This window comes from Heteronotia binoei, chromosome 12 (genome assembly GCF_032191835.1).
Source record: "Heteronotia binoei isolate CCM8104 ecotype False Entrance Well chromosome 12, APGP_CSIRO_Hbin_v1, whole genome shotgun sequence".
Taxonomy (NCBI): Eukaryota; Metazoa; Chordata; class Lepidosauria; order Squamata; family Gekkonidae; genus Heteronotia; species Heteronotia binoei.
In genome coordinates, this window is record NC_083234.1 from 16,185,601 (window position 1) to 16,204,853 (window position 19,253).

At 46.8% G+C, this 19,253-nt stretch overlaps 1 pseudogene; it reads left to right on the forward strand.

Moving 5' to 3' along the window:
• Positions 1-4,887: 4,887 nt before the first annotated feature.
• On the forward strand, positions 4,888-5,018 carry LOC132580806 (U2 spliceosomal RNA; annotated as a pseudogene).
• Positions 5,019-19,253: the final 14,235 nt, after the last annotated feature.

The following is a 19,253-nucleotide window of genomic DNA, read 5'->3' on the forward strand; positions in this document are numbered from 1 at the left end:
GTCCCCTGTGCAAGCACCAGTCGTTTCCGACTCTGGGGTGACGTTGCTTTCACAACGTTTTCACAGCAGACTTTTTACGGGGTGGTTTGCCATTGCCTTCCCCAGCCATCTACACCAGGGGTGGCCAACGGTAGCTCTCCAGATTTTTTTGTCTACAACTCCCATCAGCCCCAGCCATTGGCCATGCTGGCTGGGGCTGATGGGAGTTGTAGGCAAAAAACATCTGGAGAGCTACCGTTGGCCACCCCTGATCTACACTTTCCCCCAGCAAGCTGTGTACTCATTTTACCGACCTCGGAAGGATGGAAGGTCAGTCAACCTCGAACCGGCTACCTGAAAACCCAGCTTCTGCCGGGGATCGAACTCAGGTTGTGAGCAGAGCTTAGGACTGCAGTACTGCTTTAACACTCTGCACCACTTAGATATACCAGGCAGCAAATTTGTTTAAACTCATTCTCATATTGTGTAGAAACGGGGCAGCTGTTGGAGTATGGCCATCACCTGTCACTTGCTGCTGGTAGGTTTGCCAGCTCCGGGTCAGGAAATATCTGTAGATTTAAAATATCTACAGATTTGGAATGATTGGTAGATTAAAAAAAACCAAAAAAACACTGGTCACATTTGACAACTCCAGTCAAGTGGAGGTTGAGGATGTGAAAAATCTTTGGCATCAGTGAAATCCATAGAACTAGGCACGGGTTCTGAAGAAGCTGAGAGATTATCTGGGAGAACCAGGTTTGATTCCCCACTCCTTCACTTGCACCTGCTGGAATAGCCTTGGGTCAGCCATAGCTTTCGTAGGAGTTGTCCTTGAAAGGGGCAGCTTCTGTGAGAGCTCTCTCAGCTCCGCCTGCCTCACAGGGTGTCTGTTGTGGGGCGGGAGGAGGGAAGGTAGAGGAGATCGTGACTGCTTTGAGACTCTGAGATTCAGAGTATAGGCCGGGATATAAATCCAATATCATCATTATCATGCTTGTGAGGTTTTAGAAGGAGAAAAGTGATTTCAGCTCTCCAAGGCATTTCACAGCACCAAAGCTTTCCAAAAGGCAAGTGAGCTTTCTGAATTATTCAGCGTGCCTCAGGGACGGGGAGCATCCAAACTAATAGCTATTTTTTTTTTTTTACCAACTAATGTGTTTGATGCCACCCAGTGACCTGAATGCCATGCTTGTGCTATTTGGGAAGCGGGAGGTGGGAAGGTCCTTTTAGGAATCAGCTGTCTTGTTGGCAAAGGGCTGCTAATAAACCCAGCATGAGGCAGCGGAAGGCGGATGAGGTTCAGACCCAGCGGAGCTCACGGGGTGACCTTGGGCAAAGCAGAATCCATTACCCATACACTCTCAGAAACAAATGGAGAAGGAAGTAAAGCATGTACTTCACCACAGATGGGTGGAAATGACTGCATAACTTTGCTGCTAGTTATTGGGCCCAGCCAGGTACAAAGAAGAATGAAGAAGTAGTAGTAGAAGAAGAAGAAGAGGGAGAAGAAGAAGTGGTAGAAGTAGGGCAGGGTATAAATCCAATATCATCATCATCATCTTCTTCCTCTTCTTCTTCTTAGAATCATAGAGTTGGAAGGGACCTCCAGGGTCATCTAGTCCAACCCCCTGCACAATGCAGGAAACTCACGAATACCTCCCCCTAAATTCACAGGATCTTCATTGCTGTCAGATGGCCATCTAGCCTCTGTTTAAAAGCCTCCAAGGAAGGAGAGCCCATCACCTCCTGAGGAAGCCCGTTCCACTGAGGAATCCCTCTAACAGTCAGGAAGTTCTTCCTGATGTTGAGCCGGAAACTCTTTTGATTTCATTTCAACCCATTGGTTCTGGCCCTACCTTCTGGGGCCACAGAAAACAATTCCACACTATCCAAAATGACAGCCCTTCAAGTACTTGAAGATGGTGATCATATCACCTCTTAGCCGCTGCCTCTCCAGGTTTCTTCTTCTTGCCACAAGATGCAATGGAAGATTGCCATTATGCAGTTCCATTTCTCAATGGTGAACAGATTTAGACACAGTTCCAATGGCTTTGGTTGCAAGTCAGTTCAATCCAGATCAATCTCATCTTGAAGAAGAGCCCTGGAACATTTTGTGTTCTGTTGTTCTATTTACTGTCATCCATGATAGGTGTTTCGGTTCCTCAACAAGCCATCCTAACGAAGGGAGTACAGGTGCTCTAGGAGCCTTGTAACAGATTGGCCTTCAAATTGTCTGTTGACTTCCCAGATCAGGAGGCTTAGGAGCTGGAATATGAATCTCCCAGTTGGAATTATTGATAATTCCTTTGGCAGGGCTGCAAGAAGCCAGTATCCAATGCCCAGCAGTCTCTGTCTGAGCCTGACTGTGCATAACAGCCGGGTTTGTATAAATAGCCGTCTTCATGCATGAATGTTCTCTTTGTGTGTTGCTTTTGTTGATAAGGCAGAACAGAAATGGAGTAAAAACAGACTAATCATCTTAGTGGTTGAAAACAGTACCCAGAGATATAGTTTGCTCCTTAACGTTGTTACTTTTTTAAAAAAAACCCTGCTATAATTGCAGATATTGTGGTTTATGTAAATATTCATTATATTCATGTAAATACTTACTGAACAATTAAATATTTATTACCAAGGAGCAATTATGGATAAAACAGAAACCCACTTCCTTCCATAGTGGACTTGGTTTCCCCATCAGCCTCTTTGTTTCGTCCTTGAAGTCCAGGAGAGGAGGTTAAGTAGAAGAACGGCGGCCGACCTTCTCTCATTCACTGACAACTTCCCCGCCCTCCTCTCAGCTGCAGACTAAACTGTCCTAATCTTTTTAATCTTTCCTCATATGGAAATCTCACCATCCATGGTGCATCTAATTGCTTCCGTTGCCCTTATTTAGGCCTCTCTCCTCCTCCCTTTCTAAAGAGAAGGTGATGGCCCAAAAGTTGCACGTGGGTGTTTGAGACTAGATTATAAAATAAATTGTGGGAGATCAGATGGTTCAAGGTGACCGGAAACAAATACAACACAAGTATCCTTTTCATTTCCTCTTTAATCACACCTTGGAGGAATATAAATTAGGTGAATACCAATTAGAACCTTTTTTTGTTGAAAGGTTGGCATTAGGAGACATTGCCTTACTGGATTCAGTTCCACTCTATGTTAATGGTGGGCTTGTCACGTCCCCCTTGGTCGCCAGTGGGGAGACAGGGTTGCCAAATCCAGGTTGGGAAACTCCTGGAGTTTTGGGGATGGAGCCTAGGTAAGACAAGGACCTCAATGGAATGCAATGCCAAAGAGTCCACCCTCCAAAGCAGCCATTCTGTCCAGGGGAACTGATCCCTGTAGTCTGGAGATGAGCTGAAATTCCAGGGGATTCCTGGGTCTTATGCATACAAGCACAGCTGCAAGGGGTGGAATGATGACATGCACACGTGTGTCTGTGCTGAGCCCAGCACATCCATTAAGCATAGGATTGCCAAGTCACCTGCGTCCCGGAGTGGAGGACTTTTGCGCGAGCGCACGACACAATGACCCATTGTACCATAGAGTTTTCCCTCCCAAATGGCTAGAGCATCCAGGAAAACCATAGAGTTTTCCCGGAAACGCCAAGAGCAACCGCTGCGCGCTGTTGCGATGATGTCACTTCCGGGTGACATCATTGCGATGGCGACATAGGGGGAGGTTCCCCCGCCAGCCCATTGGAAACCTCCCAGGCGGGGGAACCCCCGCCCAGACTGGGGGCTTGGCAGCCCTAATTAGGCCGCCTGAGGCAGCTTCCTGGAGCACAGACCTGGGGGGAAGGCTGGTGGTTTTGGCCCTCCCTCCTGCCCTTGTCTCTGAGGTGAGGGAAATAGCGAGCTTGGAAGTGGCCACCATGGGGCTTCCGGGCTCAGCACGTGCACATGCCACTCGCTCCCTTCCAAGCACAGACGCAAGGGGTGGAATGATGTTATGCACATGTGTGTCTGCGCTGAGCCCAGAAGCCCTCTGGCAGTCGCTGCTGAGCTCACCCTCAGGGGCAGTAAGGGTGCCTGGTCTGGGGCACTGGCCCTGTGTGGACTCCCCAGCACCAGCGCTGACTGGGGTCGTCTGGGGAATCTCTCAGAATTACAACAGATCTCTGGACAACAGAGATGAGTCCCCCTGGAGAAAATGGCTGCTCTGGAGGAGGGATTCTGTGGCATTAGACCCCACTTATGACCCTCCCCTCCCCTCCCCTCCCCAGCCCAGCCTTCCCCAGGTTCTGTCCCCAAACTCCAGGACCGCAACTCCCCATATATGCCCTGGAGACCATTACCGTCTGGCGCACAACACCTGCTGGTTGTCTCTGGCTTGAATGATGTCCATCTCGCCTCAACTAGGGGCAGGGCTTTTTCGGCCTTGGCCCCAGCTTGATGGAATCAGCTCCCCCTCAAGATCCGGGCCCTTATTGAATAGTTACCTTTTCGTAAGGCTTGTAAGATGGAGCTATTCCACCAGGCCTTTAGTTGAGGCAGCAGGCGTCCTACACTATTGGACATTTTACTCCATTGGCCGGCCCTATGCTGTAATACCACCACCTTTTGTCATAATATTGAAACTACCTTTGCTGTGTCTGATTGTTAGAATGGAGGACTGATTTGTAGGCTATACAACATGTGCCATCTGGTTCTCAGGCTATACAACATGTGCCAACTGAGCCACCATCTGAAACTGTTTATGATTGAACTATCTTTTGTTATAGTCACATGTTTTAACTGTTGTTCATATTGTTTTTATAACATTGTTTATTTTATTTTATTTTATTTATATCCTGCCCTCCCCACGAAAACAGACTTAGGGTGGATTACACACCCATGTAAATACATAGAACATAAAACCACATTTAAAATATAAAAAGATACAGAAAACATAAAAATGCCCCGGGATAGGGAGACTTCTCAGCCTTTTGGCTAAGATTGAGTGTAGTATTGTTCTTATCAGTTTAATGTAATCAGTTTGATACGTCCTCTATCTGAGGACTCTATATTCAATGGATTTTTGAGACTGGGAGAAGAGCCCCATGGCACAGAGTGGTAAAGCTGCAGTTCTGCAGTCCTAAGCTCTGCTCATGACCTGAGTTCGATCCCGGCGGAAGCTGGGTTCAGGTACCCGGCCCGAGGTTGACTTAGCCTTCCATCCTTCTGAGGTCAGTAAAATGAGTACCCAGCTTGCTGCGGGGGGGTGGGGGGTGGGGAGTGTAGATGACTGGGGAAGGCAATGGCAAACCACCCTGTAAAAAGTCTGCCATGAAAACGTTGTGAAAGCAACATCACCCCAGAGTCGGAAACGACTGGTGTTTGCACAGGGGACCACCTTTACCTTTTTAGGGCAGGCTGTAAATGACCTAAATCAATCAATCAATCAATCAATCAATCAATCAATCTCCCACCCAAGATTTGGCAACCGCAATGCACCACTGGCCCAGGTGAGGGAAGCTTCAGGGGTGACATACTGGGGAGAGGGGAAGAGAATGCACAGCAGATTTCTTAACGTTCTAACTGAACTTGCCCATCTTCCTCAGGGGGGAGATTTAGAAGCAGGAGTTCCTGTGGTGAGAATTTCCATATTCTTCTACAGCAAACAGATAAACAAAACCGATTTCTGAAGGGATGCATAGAACAAAACCTGCCAGTCAGTCTAGCTGTCTCTGAAGAAGCAAACAGCGACTCACAAAAGCTCATATCCCAGATAAAACTTCGTTGGTCTTAGAGGTGCCACTGGACTCAAACTTCATTCTACCACCAATTTTGTAAGTATTTAAGGTGCTCCTGAAGAAGACTGCAGATTTATACCCTGCCCTTCTCTCTGAATCAGAGACTCAGAGTGGCTTACAATCCCCTTTATCTTCTCCCCCCACAACAGACACCCTGTGAGGTGGGTGGGGCTGAGAGGGCTCTCACAGCAGTTCCCCTTTCAAGGACAACTCCTAGGAGAGCTATGGCTGACCCAAGGCCATTCCAGCAGGTGCAGGTGGAGGAGTGGGGAATCAAACCCGGTTCTCCCAGTTAAGAGTCCACACACTTAACCACTACACCAAACTGGTTCTCTGGACTGTCGCCCTTTTCTAGACTACTGAGCAGCAGCTTCTTTTTCGACCCTCCCCTGCAGCTTTTGCCTTGGAGAAACTGTATTTCAGGATGAAATTGGTTATGCTTAGATTCAGCCAGAACTGATGTTCCGTTTAAAGGAAAGGCAATTCTCCGAGCTGTGTATTTGTTTGGAGCTGGTTCATCGACCCAGTGCAAAAGGAACAGCGTGCCGATGCTCGCTCTGCCACATCAACATGAGAGCCAGTTTGGTGTAGTGGTGAAGTGTGCGGACTCTTATCTGGGAGAACCGGGTTTGATTCCCCACTCCTCCACTTGCACCTGCTGGCAGGGCCTTGGGTCAGCCATAGCTCTGGCAGAGGTTGTCCTTGAAAGGGCAGCTGCTGTGAGAGCCCCCTCCAGTCCCACCCACCTCACAGGGTGTCTGTTGTGGGGGAGGAAAGGAAAGGAGATTGCGAGCCGCACTGAGACTCTTTGGAGTGGAGGGCGGGATATAAATCCAATATCTTCATCTACCTCACAGGGTATCTGTTGTGGGGGAGGAAGGTAAAGGAGATTGTGAGCCGCTCTGAGACTCTTTGGAGTGGAGGGCGGGATATAAATCCAATATCTTCATCTACCTCACAGGGTATCTGTTGTGGGGGAGGAAGGTAAAGGAGATTGTGAGCCGCTCTGAGACTCTTTGGAGTGGAGGGCGGGATATAAATCCAATATCTTCATCTACCTCACAGGGTATCTGTTGTGGGGGAGGGGAAGGTAAAGGAGATTGTGAGCCGCTCTGAGACTCTTTGGAGTGGAGGGCGGGATATAAATCCAATATCTTCATCTACCTCACAGGGTATCTGTTGTGGGGGAGGGGAAGGTAAAGGAGATTGTGAGCCGCTCTGAGACTCTTTGGAGTGGAGGGCGGGATATAAATCCAATATCATCATCTGCCAAAATGATAGCGAGCCTGGTTGGCAGCTGATCTCTACAAGCATGGGACAAGTTTAGGGTTAGCCTTCAGGTAGGGTCTGGCGACCTCCTGCTTTTACAAGTGATCTCCAGCTGGAAGATCAACTCCCTGGGAGAAAATGGCTGCCTTGGAGGGTGGACTCTATGGCATTGCATCATGCTGAGGCCCCTCCCCTCCCCAAACCCCACCCTATCCCGGATCTCCCCCCCCCCCCAAGTCTCCAGGAATCTTCTGACACAGAACTGACACTAGGGTTGCCAGCCTCCAGGTAGGGCCTAGAGACTTCCCGCTTTTGCAACTGATCTCCATCTGGCAGAGATCAGCTCCCCTGGAGAAAATGGTAAATATCAACAGGTTCCGATGTGAGTGAATAATAAAGTCAAAAAACACCGGAATAACAATAACACTTTTATACAATATAGTGTATAGGCAAGCTACCTTTATCAAAATACATGCATAGCAATAGTCGTCATTAGTAACTTATAAACCACCCCTGATACTAAATTCGCAAATACTCGTAATACAAACGTAGCTGGAAAAAGAGTTCTTTTCACTCCCCCAAACTGTCTGCTGTACGAAGATAATAAGGTACAGTTCCACAGAGGCAAATGCCTTTCTGCTATTCTCCCTTGCGTTCAGCAACTTGGGTGGAGTCCTCAAACCTCCAGCACAGCTTGTCTCCGAGAGAGTAAGGGACAGCAGCCCGGGATTCCTTACGGTTTCAGACCTTCATCAGCCTTTTTCTCTCAGTGTTTTATCCTGGAGCCATCTGTTACACAAAAAATTACATCAGACTAATAACAATTAACCATGCTTATAATGTACACATATTATGCAGAAGGTCCCAGGTCCAATCCCTGGCATCTCCAGCTAAAAGGATCAGGTGTTGCAGGTGATGTGAAAGCTCTCTGCCTGAGATGCTGGAGAGTCACTCTCGGGCTGCAATTATACCCTTTCCATAATCATGCACTTTCCACCCACTTTCCGTGCACTTTCCAACTGGATTTTACTATGTGAATGGGCAAAATCCAGTTGGAAAGTGGATTGAAAGTGGATTGAAAGTGCATGATTTCAACCTCCAGTGGGAGTAGACCAGAGTCTTAGGATACAGCAGCTTCATATGATCAGCAGTTTCCCAAGGACTGAATATGCTTCAGGAAGAAGATGAAGAAGATATTGGATTTATATCCCACCCTCCACTCTGAATCTCAGAGTCTCAGAGCAGCTCACAATCTCCTTTATCTTCTCCCCCACGACAGACACCCTGTGAGGTAGATGGGGCTGAGAGAGCTCTGATAGAAACTGTTCTTGAAAGGAACAGCTCTGCGAGAGCTATGACTGACCCAAGGCCATTCCAGCAGCTGCAAGTGGAGGAGTGGAGAATCAAACCCGGTTCTCCCAGAGTCTGCACACTTAACCACTACGCCAAACTGGTGATGAATATTGAGAGAGGAAGGGACAAGGAGAAGTCAAATGTGCATCCTCGTGCACTTAAAGAATCCTGGAAGTAGTGGTTAGAGTGTCAGGCTAGGATCTGGGAGAACCCCTTTTAAATCACCTGTCTGCCATGGAACCCCCCCCCCCGGGTGAACTTGGGCCACTAACATACTTGCAGCCTAGCCTACCTAATAGGGATGTTGTGAGGATACAGAGAGTGACGTAGGGGTTTTAAAAAGGCAAAGGTAGTCCACTGTGCAAGCACCAGTCGTTTTCGACTCTGGGGTGATGTTGCTTTCACAATGTTTTCACGGCAGACTTTTTACGGGGTGGTTTGCCATTGCCTTCCCCAGTCATCTACACTTCCCCCCCAGCAAGCTGGGGACTCATTTTACCGACCTCGGAAGGATGGAAGGGTGAGTCAACCTCAAGCCGGCTACCTGAACCCAGCTTCCGCCGGGATCGAACTCAGGTCGTGAGCAGAGGGCTCCGACTACAGTACTGCAGCTTTACCACTCTGCACCATGGGGCTCTTTAGGGTTCCATAAGAGACAAAATGGGAAAGAGTAGGAGTCCACTATCACTTTAAAGACTAACTGGTTTCTGCCTTTTGTTGTCCATGGTGACCTTTTCTGACTAGCACGTTTCCTAGCTATTTTATCGCACCTGTTATGCTCTTTTATTGATCACACATGATGGTTTGTGCTGTCAGATGTGGCTTTGAACGCATGCAGAGAAAAGGAAACTATACCTAGGAACTCCTTTGAATATTAGGCCACACACCCCTGATGTAGCTAATCCTCCAAGAGCTTACAGGGCTCTTGCTACAGGGACTACTGTAAGCTCTTGGAGGACTGGCTACATCAGGGGTATGTGGCCTAATATGCAAAAGAGTTCCTGCTACAAAAAAAGCCTGACTATACCTATTAAAACAAACAAATGGATTCTCTTGGAGGCCACAGGGGTCTATAAATTGCCCTCCTCCATTTGCTTGCAAATCCAGGAAACCCTGAGCCGAGAGTGGACTTCTAATTTCCTTGGAGCAGGCCTGCTGGTTGCCAATTCACACCTTACGCTTTGCCTGCGCATGTAGTTGATAGCATCACAGAACTCCTGGCGGGGGAACTGAGAAGCCCCAACATCTCGCTGTTTGTAAATCCCGCAAGGTCTCATTAGGAGAGGAAGGAAGGAAGGAAGGAAGAAATCCGGCAGCTGTGGAATAAGTCCCTGTGAGTTGACGGCTGTCACGCGCAGCCCCCCATCCCCCGTCATGCCAAGAGCTCTGTGATAGGACTGGTCTCCTGGCATATTTCCCAGAATCCCAAAGATTCTTCGAGTCCCTTTCAGAAAAGGATATTCAGCCTTCCCACCCCAACTGTCTTCAGGAGTGGACGCTGCTGCCTTGGTGTGCTGTGGGCCAGGCTTCTGTGCCATCACCTGGGAGTAGGCCTTGTGACTGTTACCTCCCTCTGCATGCCCATCTGGCTAATGGGCTGTGCCTCATCATTGTTACTAGTGCCATGCCTCTCATTATCACCAAATTATTGCTATCGTTCAGTGTGGAAGCAGCAGTTGGCAAGCACGCAGCAGAGAGACCCCCCTCAAAAGCTAAATGATGAGCGATCCCATCTCTGGCACATAAATCCACAGAGAGAGAGAGAGAGAGAGAAACAGGCTCTGCATGGACTAGGGCGGCCAACTTCCAGGTGGGTTAGAAAGACAGAGGGAATCACGGAATGCCGAGCAACCAACAACAAACAAAAACCGTGATCAAGTTACTAAGAATTCCACTAAAGATCCATACATCCAAAATTCATTTAAAAATTCATATGCACTTCATTTATAATCATGTCAAGACACCCACTGTATAACAAACAAGTTTACAAAGACATACAATGATTTTACAAAATGCCATCAAATATCACCCCCCCCCCCCCAAAAAAAAATATTACATATATCCATTTGGAAACCTGTTTTTTATACAGTACGTATCTTAACGTTTATATATGAATTACATATGCATTTTCTATGAATTTTGGACATTTGGATCTTTAATTTTGTCACTGTTTTTTTTTCGTTGTTGGTTAATCTCCAGATGAGGCCTGGAGATCTTGCACTCTTATAACTTATTTGCAGACATCAGTTTCCTGAGGGAAATGGCTGCTTAGGAGGTTGGACTCCAGAATTGCACACACTATTCACTGAAAAGAAGATGAAGATGAAGAAGAGGAGGAGGAGGAGGAGATTGGATTTATACCCTGCCCTTTGCTATCCAAAGGAGTCTCAGAGCGGCTTACAATCTCCTTTCCCTTCCCCTCTCCACAACAGACACCTTGTGAGGTAGGTGGAACTGAGAGAGCTCTGAGAGAACTGTTCTCGAGCGGAACAGCTCTGAGAGAGTTATGACTGATCCAAGGTCACACCAGCAGGTGCATGTGGAGTAGGGTTGCCAAGTTCCCAGCTTCCCGGAGCAGGGGAATTTCACATGCGCGAAGCGCGATTATGTCATCTGGAAGTGACATCATCAACATGGTGGCACCTCGTGCAGGGCCACTCTAGGCGTTTCCTGAAAAACTCTATGGCAGGGGTGGCCAACGGTAGCTCTCCAGATTTTTTTTTGCCTAAAACTCCCATCAGCCCCAGCCAGCATGGCCAATGGCTGGGGCTGATAGGAGTTGTAGGCAAAAAACATCTGGAGAGCTACTTTTGGCCACCCCAGCATACAGCAAGAAGATATGCTATTTTGCCGAAGCCAAAGGCTGCAAAATTAAGAATTTAACACATGTTAATTATAGGGCAGGATCTGGGAGGGGGGGATGCTTGCCCCAGGCACCAATGGAAAGGGGGCGCCAAATTGGGTATGAAGTCCATTATATTCTATGGGACCATGAGATAGAACGGCCCATAAGGGGGCACATTTTTTAATTTTGCTCTCCCCCTCAAAAAAATGTAGATCCGGTCCTGATTAATTACCCTTCTGCTATTTGAAATAGTTAAGATATTCCATGTACATTGACCTCATATGCAACCCAGAACCAGTACAATCTACAAAAGCTTTGCTGTCAGTGTGTGTAGGATGACAAACCCCTTGGTTTTCTGCACCCAGAGCAAAACCCGCATTGTGTCCGTCGCAGGTAAGTGTCCCAAGCACTTTGAATGGCTTCAGAGATCAGTGTCAAAAACCTTGAAAGAAATCAAATTGTGCAACAAGTTGAACAATTACGCCAACACCGATTCAGATCCATATTAATTTGTATTGCTCTTTACTTTGGAATGGGAAACAATTGTTGACAAGAATACATAATGTTCAGCAATGTATTCAGATCCACTCTGAAAAAAAATATTTTATCTGTTTTGGGGTATAAGTGTCTGAAACGCGCATGCCAAACCTAATTAAAGGACTGATTTGGGGGCCTCTCAAATAAGATGAGAATCAGTCTGTCCCATGGGCACATACATGAGAAGAAGACCGTAGATTTATACCTCGACCTTCTCTCTGAATCAGAGTCTCAGAGCGGCTTACAATCTCTTTTGTCTTCTTCCTCCACAACAGAGGCCGCACTGGTAGATATTATAGCTTTGGAAAAAGTGCAGAAAAGGGGAACTAGAATGATTAAAGGGTTGGAACACTTTCCCTAAAGGTTAAAACGCTTGGGGTTCTTTAGCTCGGAGAAATATCAACTGTGGGGTGACATGATAGAGGTTTACAAGATTATGCATGGGATAGAGAAGGTAGAGAAAGAAATGCTTTTCTCTCTTTCTCACAATATGAGAACTCGTGGGCGTTCAATGAAATTGCTGAGCAGTCAGGTTAGAACTGAAAAAAGGAAGTACTTCACCCAAAAGGTGACTAAGACGTGGAATTCACTGCCACAGGAGGTGGTGGCGGCTACCAGCATAGCCAGCTTCAAGAGGGGATTGGATAAGCATATGGAGCAGAGGTCCATCAGTGGCTATTAGCCAAAGTGTATTGTTGGAACTCTCTGTCTAGGGCAGTGATGCTCTGTATTCTTGGTGCTTGGGGGGGGGCACAGTGGGAGGGCTTCTAGCCCCACTGATGGACCTCCTGATGGCACTTGGTTTTTTTGGCCACTGTGTGACACAGAGTGTTGGACTGGATGGGCCATTGGCCTGATCCAACATGGCTTCTCTTATGTTCTTATGACACCCTGTGAGGTAAATGGGGCTGAGAGAGCTCTCCCACAAGCTGCCCTTTCAAGGACAACCTCTGCGAGAGCATGGCTGACTCAAAGCCATTCCAGCAGCTGCAAGTGGAGGAGTAGGGAACCAGATTACTCTTTGTGACATTACATCTCTTTATAAAGATGCCTTTAAATCTCCTATTGATCGCATTTTGAAGATTGCACATAGCAGAAGCTGGAACATAAATAAAACACTTTGATTCCACCGCCCCCCCTCCACATCCTTGGAGTATATAAATCGCAGCTTAGTTCCCTTTAGAGCTTATTAGAGACAAAACCAGAGATGCCCTCACCTACAAATGTCTCTAAATTTGCTTCCTGCATTACTTTATCATTTTCTCCAACCCAATAATTGGCAGCTGTGTGCAGTTTATCCCAGATAATGCACTTCCAACTCGAGGAATCAAGGCAACCGATGAAAATCTCAGGCATTCCGGCGATGTCATTTTAATAACCGAAGGGAAACCCACAGGTGTCTGGAGACCACACAGTCTGTCTTTGGGCAGCTTTAATATTATTTCTCTTCTTGGCAAATGCGCTGCTTGGCTCTGTTGGAAGTTAAATAAACCTCCACCTTGGCTTCCAAATCATTTAAAGCATGTTATTTGTCCTGACTGCTTTCTCGGGTAGAATATTCTATAATCCAATGTCTGTCTGGAAAGACAAGCAACTCCTATTATCTAGCGTGAGCCTCCTGGCTCTTCGAGGGGAAAAAGGGTATATCAAGTCACAGTGTTATTTCCAAGCACCCCAGACAAATGAATTCCTCCCAAGCAACTGCAAATCAATCGGGTACCAAAGAGCCCCATGTCGGCAATCCCATCAATATATGCCTCGTAGCCGCTCGATGGGAGCTTATGCCTTTGCCTTTTCCAGGCAATGTTCTCACGGCATATTTTGATGGCACGAAGGAGTGAAGATGACTTGGTGTTCCAGCCGCTTAGAATGCTATCCCTTTTTGTTGAGCGATCTCTCAGACGCCATGCTTGTTTCTGTTAGGTAAATGTTAGGGTTGCCAATTCCGTGGTGGGTGTTCAGTTAGAAAACATTTGGGCTATGATTGCCTTTGCTTTAAGAATTTGCTAAGAGGTTTATTGCAGCTTGTAGAAGCTCTCTGTTAAGATGTCTATTCCAGCTCGAATAAGCTCTCTACCAAGAGGTGTCTTGCAGCTTGAAGAAGTTCTCTGCTAAGAGGTCTTTTATAGCTTGAGAAAAGCTTTTCTGCGAAACGAGGGTATTAGTACAACCTTGTCCCTTTCCTCTTTGAAAATTTGGCTGCATCCATTGAGAGACATTCATCATTTGGAAGATCACACCAGGATTACATGGAAAAGCTGGGCAATTTTACCATATAAAGGAAAAGAACTCTTGGTGTAAATGCTTCCTTTTGTTCTAAGGACTGAGCATTATGGTTGTTTTGACGAAAGTAATATATGTGGGTTAAATACAATTATTTATATATGAATGGTTTTTCTTGATTATGTCATTGGATATAGAAGCTGGTTTCACGTGGGGCTTTTTGTTTCCTAATTCCCTGGTGGGGGACAGGGGATCCCCTGGTTTGGAGGCCCTCCCCCTGCTTCAGGGTCATAAGAAAGCAGGGGAGGGGAGGGAAATTGCTGCTGGGCACTCCATTATACCCCATGGAGATGGATTCCCATAGGGTATAATGGAGAATTGATCTGTGGGTATCTGGGGCTCCAGATGGGCTGTTTTTTGAGGCAGAGGCACCGGATTTGCAGCCTAGCATCCAGTGGCTCCCCCCAAAACACCCTCCAAGTTTCAAAAGGATTGGATCAGGGGGTCCAAATATGTGATGTTTATTCTATAAGTGGCTCTTCTGTTAAGCAAGTTTGCCCCCCTCCCCCTCCCCCCAGCCCTAATTTCTGCCTTCCCCAGACTCAACTCCCAAAATTATTCGGAATCTCCCAACCCAGAGCTGGCAACCCCTTTGATCAACATCGGTGGCTGTTAGAGTCCTGCAGAGCATCACGTGATGTGGAATTCCTCGAGAGACACAAAATGAAAGTCTGAATCGGGCCATGCCACCTCTTTCTGAATGCTGGAAGACAGCTGAGAGAGCTTTTGTTCCAAGGGCAATAAGGCACAAGCTAGACCCTGTCATCGCATTCCCCCCCCCCCCACCAAACAACAACAACAACAACAACAAACCTTCAGCCAAATTGCCTAACCAGCTTCCACTGCCTTCTTGCACATTCCCCTCCCTTTTCTGTTTGGGTGCAAACGAATGCTGCCAGGATTCAAAGTTCCTTGTAAGTGAAAATGGTTCAATTGTCTAGTACCTTGTTTACAAGGGAGTGAATCTGCAGCCTTATAATACCCAATAAATGAACTGAATAGGTGTTACGGGCCCTCTCGCTTGATTTTTATTGAGTTGATGCGTATGAAATTACCTAGTCATGGAGAAAAGAGATTGCTCTTTTCCCTCCCCCCCCTCCCCGCCGTCCCTCTGAGATGTAATATCACACTCTGTATATTGAAAAACCATTGTAATTTGATCAAAAATGTCACCCACCATCCCATAATTCCCCCTCCTACCTAAATTAACCACTGCAGAAGAAAGAAAAAGACGTCTTCCATTTTATCTGTGCAGATGTACTGGAAATTAATTTTGACAAATGAAGGGGGTGGGGTGGCTCATGGACCATTTACACCACGGGTCCCCAACTCCCGGGCTGTAGACTAGAACTGGTCCATGGCCTGTTAGCAACTGGGCCGTGAGTTGTATAATTATTTCATTCATATATTACATTGCAGTGAAGAAGATGACAACGATGACAAAAACAACAACATTGGATTTATATCCTGCCCGCCACTCCGAATTTCAGAGTCTCAGAATGGCTCACAATCTCCTTTGGTGTAGTGGTTAAGTGTGTGGACTCTTATCTGGGAGAAACGGGTTTGATTCCCCACTCCTCCACTTGCACCTGCTGGAATGGCCTTGGGTCAGCTATAGCTCTGGCAGAGGTTGTCCTTTAAAGGGCAGCTGCTGGGAGAGCCCTCTCCAGCCCCACCCACCTCACAGGGTGTCTGTTGTGGGGGAGGAAGGTAAAGGAGATTGTGAACCACTCTGAGACTCTTCGGAGTGGAGGGCGGGATATAAATCCAATATCTTCTTCTTCTTCTTCTTCTTTACCTTCCTCCCCCCACAACAGACACCCTGTGAAGTGGGTGGGGCTGAGAGAGCTCTCCCCAGAAGCTGCCCTGTCAAGAACAACTCTGTGAGAGCTATGGCTGAGCCAAGGCCATTCCAGCAGCTGCAAGTGGAGGAGTGGGAGATCAAACCCAGTTCTCCCAGATAAGAGTCTGCACACTTAGCCGCCACATCAAGCTAATAGAAATAAAGTGCACAACTGTATCGACCCGAAACCATCACACTCACACAAACACACACACACACCCGGCCCATGGAAAAATTGTCTTTCACAAAACCCGTCCCTGGTGCCAAAAAGGTTGGGGACCGCTGATTTACACCATAGTTGGCTCATTACATACGTGTCAGGGTGTGAGGGTGAGTCGGGATCATGATGTTAAATTGCAACCAAGCTCCTGCTCACAGATGATTCCACGAGAGCCCAATTTCCCATTTTTACATTTCGCTTTTGCTGTCCTCTGTGGCAGGGGTGGCCAACGTCATAAGTTTGAGAGCCACAAGATGTGAAAGTCAGATGGAGGGAGGGAGGGAAGAAGGAAGGAAAATAGATGGGAAGAAGGAGAGAGAGGTAGAAAGAAAGCAACTTTAACTTTAAAAGCATTCTCCAAGCCGCCAGGCTGGCTTGGCTTGGAGAAGTGATTTAAAGAGAGAAATGCCGCAGCCGATGGGGTGGTGGGGGCTTCAAAAGCCACACAATATGTGTGAAAGAGCCACAGTTTAGCCACCCTGCTCTATGGGAAACCATCTATAGGAAGCATTCTCAAAACTCAGTCAAAGAAAACTGCAGCCCAGAAAGTGTGAAGGGAGGACTCATCTGGAAATAGGAGAAGAGAGATGTTTTCCTTCTCATCTCAAACAAAGCAAATTGATCTAAAAATGATGAATTTGTTTACAGTCCCATCGACTGAAGGAACTGGGTGTTATGCGTTTGCATTAAAGTCAGTAGGTACAAGATCAATAGGGATTTTTTGTTCTTGAGTGTGATTCTACAGACCACAAAGGAGGGAGGACTTATTTTGTTCCAACCCTGCTCCCCTTTCCTCATGTTTTGGAAAGGTACTACCAAACATCATCATCAATATTTAATACGGTCAATGACCCATCAAATAACAACAACAAACAACACAGAAGATCCATATAGCGAGATGTGCATCTCAAGAGAAACACAATTTAAAATTGGGCATATAATTTCCAGAATTTCCAAATTCTGCTTCCTTCTCCCTCTCTCTTGCTTCTTTCTGCGTAACAGTTTGCTTTGCCAGGCTTGCACGATTGCACAGGAGCTACAGAGCAAAACCTCTATTTTCTCCATTGGCTGAGGCTCCTCCTTTGGGGAGGAAGCGGGGGAGGGATAGCTTGCTTTGCTAGGCCCTCTCAATTGCACAGCAGAGCTACTGAGCCAAATGTTTCTTCCTTCTATTGGCTGAGGCTCCTCCCCCTCCTGGTCCCCTGGGAAAGGAAGGAAAGAGCCAGAGCTTCCTTTGCCCAGTTCCTTGGATCCCATGGGAGAGATACAAAGAAAGTACCTTTAAGACCAATGAGTGCTAGCGCTTTAAGCATGTTTTAAAGTTTTTAAAAAATCTTCGTGTTTGTCTGTGCTCTTTATAAAGTTTATATCTCTGCTACCTAATCTTAAATAGGTACACACATGGCCTGGCCTGACATGGCCTGGCTCGGCAAGTTCTCATTTATGTCAGATCCGGTCCTCATAACAAATGAGTTCGACACCCCTGGGCTAAGACATTATCCCCTTCAAAGGCAAAAATGGGGATAAAATAGGACATGGGACAGTTTTTCAATAAAAGCAAGGCTTTTTTTTTTTTTAGCAGAAACACACAGGAACACACTCCGGGCTGGCTTGGCATCAGGGAGTGTGGCCTAATAGGCAAATGAGCTCCCGCTGGGCTTTTTTGACAAACAAGCCCTGTGTGAAACAATGGTGATGTCAGGGGGTGTGGCCTAATATGTGAATGAGCTCCTGCTGGGCTTTTTCTGCCTCAAAAGGGAAAGGAAAGGTCGTTTCTGACTCTGGGGTGACGTTGCTTTTCATGTTTTCACGGCAGACTTTTTACGGGGTGGTTTGCCATTGCATTCCCCGGTCATTACACTTTCCCCCCACCAAGCTGGGTACTCATTGGACCGACCTCAGTAGGATAGAAGGCTGAGCCAACCTCAAGCCGGCTGCCTGAAAACCCAGCTTCCACCGGGGATCGAACTCAGGTCGTGAGCAGAGCGTAGGACTGCAGAATGGCAGCTTTAACACTCTGCGGCATGGGGGTCTTTCTACTCAAAAAGCCCTGAATAAAACCAAGCAGGGACTGTCCCTGATAATTAGAAAACTCACCCATTTGTTTCATACACTTCAGCTTGTTCCCATGAGATGTTCCCTGTCTCTGGGAAATTTGTGTCCCTGCTCTCTCCCTCTTGCGTTCTTGCCAGAGATTTTTGAGCCAGTTTTTAAAAAATATCAGTGTGCTCAGAGGTGTCATTCTTTGTGCATCCATCGCTGCCTTAGGTCTCAAGAAATTAAACCTCTGTGTGGGTAGGCTTGCCAACTCCAGCCTGAGAAATTCCTGGAGATTTGGGAGGTAATGCCTGTGGAAGGGGGAATCTGGGAAGGGATTGCACCTAGAATCTATGGCGGGGTGGCGAAACTTGCTTAACTTAAGAGCCTAATAGAATAAACATCAGATGTCTAAGAGCCGCGAGAAGCTCTCAGGAGTTACAGAGCAAAACCTCAATTTTCTCCATTGGTTGAGGCTCCTCTTCCTCCTGATCTCCTGGGGAAGGAAGGAAAGACCCAGAGCTCCCTTTACCCAGTTCCCTGGATCCCACGGGAGAAATACAAAGAAAGCACCTTTAAGACCAACAAGTGCTAATGTTTTAAGCATGTTTTATAAAAAAACTTTAGTTGTGTTTGTGCCCTTTAAAAAGTTTATGTTTCTGCTACCTAATCTCAAATAAGTTCACACATGGCCCAACCTGACACAGCCCGGCCTGACAACGTCTCATTTATGTCAGATCCGGCCCTCATAACACATGACTTTGACACCCCTGCCTTATATTGTCCTTTGACCCCAATATAGTTTGAGAACTTGGGAAGAAAAGATGGCTCTGGATCTTAACGCGATTTCTTTGAGAACAGGATGTCTGAATGATCCGCATATTTCTTGCACTGCGCACAAATATCAGCACTACCAAAAAAAAAAAGTCTTCATATGCAGAGATCAGAACAGATTGTGAAAATTAAGAGAATTTGTCTACAGCTTGAGTGGAAAGTGGCTGGGAGTTGCCACAGCCTTCCCTCGGCTGTTCAGGGAGCTGTGGGGAGAGTCTCCGCTGCTAAAATTGCTAATTGTGCATTAAGAGCTGCAAACATAATGAGACATGTTCACCTGCATGACAATCAAATTGTCCAGATTCGTTTTTGTGTTCTTTCT